The sequence below is a fragment of the Antrostomus carolinensis genome, unplaced genomic scaffold (genome assembly GCF_000700745.2).
Source record: "Antrostomus carolinensis isolate BGI_N321 unplaced genomic scaffold, ASM70074v2 scaffold34625, whole genome shotgun sequence".
Classification (NCBI taxonomy): Eukaryota; Metazoa; Chordata; class Aves; order Caprimulgiformes; family Caprimulgidae; genus Antrostomus; species Antrostomus carolinensis.
The window spans coordinates 20,932-24,256 of NW_010316293.1; positions in this window are offsets into that span (position 1 = coordinate 20,932).

Sequence of the window (3,325 nt, forward strand, 5' to 3'; positions counted from 1 at the left end):
CTTGTGTAATTTGTATAAAACCAGAGGACAGAGAAATGCTGGGGCTGCTCAGAGTTCCCCAAATATCAACGTTCTGACTAGGGAAAAAAAAACCAACACCAAGGAGGTGAATTTTACCATCACTTTTAGGGAAACCTGGTGAAGACAAGGGATTCAGTGATGGGACACTAGAGAGATGGACTTTGATGCAAGTTTGGGTACCCACAGCAGGAAAGTTCAGGGAGAGGAGTGAAGCTGAACGAAAGGAGATCTAAGTGTCAAACTGTAGAATTTATAAATCTTCCTTTTTAAATTCCCTTTGTTATCTAAACCAAAAGACAGAACCCCATCAGCGCCTGATCCAGGCACTGCGAGGTCCAAGAGGCAGCAGAACATCCTCAGACACAGCATCTCCTGCACAGTATCTGGCAAAGGCTCAGGGGGATTAAGGAGAGATGAGAGTTTTCCAAGCTCTGCGACATTTTGGGGATAGCTGCACCCACCCAACTCCATCCAGCTCCCTTGTTTGGCTTTAATTTGAAAAAAGTCCCAGTTTAGCACCTACTTTGCAGAGCTTCACCTCCTCCCAGCTCCCCGCGAAGGAGGGAAGCAGGGGCTGGGTGTTGGGTTGAGCATTTGGTGGGTCCCAAACTCATGTCCTGGGGTGCAGCTAAAATAAGGGTGTAATTGTGGGTTGTCCTCTCTCTGGATGGAGAGGAACATGGGTTGTCTCTATAGTGGTGCCTCCCCAGAGCGTTGCTTTTTACTCTCGAGTGCTTAATGGTTTGTGTTTATGAGAGCTAAAAATATTTACTCAGGGAAGAAGGGGCAGGGAGAGGGGACAGGGCTTGAAGATTTTATAGGCCTTGTTTGGGAAAGAGGCTTATATAAAAATAACATGGTATTAAAGATTTTTTTAAAAAATACAAAAATGCAACCAAACAACAACCCAGTGCTGAGCAGAACAAAGTCTCTGCATGACCCCGAGGACGGGGCTGGATGATGGAGAACCTGATGGGAGCCCTCAGGAGCCCTTGCCCATGTTTAATGCCCAGGAAGGTTTATATGCTTATTTGAGCTCTCCTCAGTATTTCACCCAGCCTTTAGAAGGTGATTCCCTCACCTGCACATTGGCTTTTACCACTTGCAAACAGCAGTTCCTGGGAGGAGGGAGATTTGGGGATGACCCCACCAAAACTTCCACCAGCAGCTCTTCAGGGGAAAAGGATTCAACTGAAACCCAACTTCACTGGGGCTGCTGGTGAAGAGCAGGAGGCATTTCGGCAGGGGACAGCAGCGGCCTGGATGCCAGCTGGCCACGCTCTTGTTCCCAACATGCCTGTTAGAAACATGAAGTGCTAATTCCCTTCTCCCCGAGGGTCTGGGCCAGCGTGAGCCAGGGTTATCAGCACAGGCAGGACACCCTACAGAAAAGGGGGGACAGGGGGGGTATCCAGACTGAAGGCACAGCCAGTTCAAGCTCTATGGCTTTATTTTTAAAGGGCATTTTGTTTCTATGGAGAAAAGGGGAATCAATCCATGACGTTCATCACCCTGAGAAAGGAACGCCTGTCCCCCCCGCCACCATAAGACCCTTTTTGTGCTGCTGATCACCAGGCTCCCCCGATGACATTGTATTGGTGCTCCGATGTACACAGTCTGTGCATTGTGTGTGGCATTTCCAAGGGCAGATCAGGACCCAGCGATGCCGAAGAACGTCAGCGCGACCCTCTCCGTTGGCACGAGCTCCTCAGGCAATCAATGGGACAGTGTCTGCTAAGAAAGCCGGGGTGGCCTACAGCAGCTTGGAGCTGTGGCAGAGAGGTCAAAAACATCAAGATGACCCCCAAAATAATTCCCTTGTGCTTTTTAACACTATGCATCTTGTGCTTCCAGCACACCTTGTGTTTATGAACTGCTAAGCACCGATATTCAATAGCAAAAAGTCTGAGGAGACCAAAGGAAGGAGCTCAGAGTACAGGAGGTGTCATCTAGCACAGGAATGGCTCTGTTTCTGGGATGGCAAACTGGAGGCACAGGGCAGCTGGACCTCACATTGCTGCTCCATCAAGGAAGGATGAATATGCTGGAAGAAACAACATGGTGCTCAAGGACTTTGAGCAACCTGGTCTAGTGGAAGGTGTCCCTGCTGCTGGCAGGGGGGTTGGAACTGGATGAGCTTTAAGGTCCCTTCCAACCCAAACCATTCTGTGATTCTATGCCTCTGGGAGAGCTGCCAAGCCCTTTGCTTTGGACCAGCACTGGTAGCTGGTTTGCAGGAAGGCACGTTACTGGGAACAGCTCTGAGTTGCCCAGATGTAATGTAGGTCTGATCCAAATTGTGCTACTTTGCCTTTGACATAAGAAGAGGAGCTAGAGGAAGGTCTTTGCACAAGGTCACAGCAGTGTGACAGCCTCCTCGGTTATTTAGGAGCCTCACACCAGCAGGTTTTGGGGTAATCAGTGACAGCAGCTGCATTTGTTGAATTTTTTGCTGTTTTGCAAGCCAGGAGCATGGTGAAGTCAACAGAAACCTCCTGCGAATTTTAATGGGGGTGTTGGGGTTGGGACCGGAAGGAATTTGCAATCAAAACGCCCACAGACCCCGTGGACATCTGGACATGGACCTGACCTCCCCCCTGGTCCTTAGCTGTGGCTGGAATCACACGCTCCAGGAGGAATAAGCCTCCAAAGTCCTTTTGGCAGCTGAGGAGTGGGCTCTCCCCGGTCACAGGGTGCATCTTTGTGGGCACAACATGTGGAGCTGGTATGTCCCATTGTGTCTGGTCATGTACGAGGTGATGGCACCACCAAGAAGAACAGCTTGATGCTTTGCTTGGCCTCTGAAAGAAGAAAGCGTGGGTTGCTGAGGCTGATGAGATCCTCAGATCCCCCAGTGCTGAGAATCTGGTTAAAGGACGGGCTTTTCAGTAGATAACCAGGAGAAGAAAGAGACAATGTGAGTACAGAGCAGCTCAGCGCTCAAATTCCTGCTTCATCCACATGGTCTGATTTTCCCCACTCGAATTCCTCATGTCTGTTCAGACCACATCTGACTTCTATCCCCAGCACGTCTGGACAACTGGTTAGAGAAAACAAAAAGTTGGGAGGATGGAGATAAGGTTTCTGATGCTGGAAATCAGTTTATCTCCTCAGTCCTGGGGGTTACCTGCAGCACATCAGAAATTCTCTATGAAAAAAAAATCACAGGTTTCTCCAAGACTCCCAGGAAAACCCTGTTCTCCTGCTTATCTCACAACACATTGATGCTTTGCAGATAAAATCTCTCTTCGTGCCCAGCATGGATGATTTTGTGTGTGTGTGTGTGTGTGTGTGTCTCAGCCCC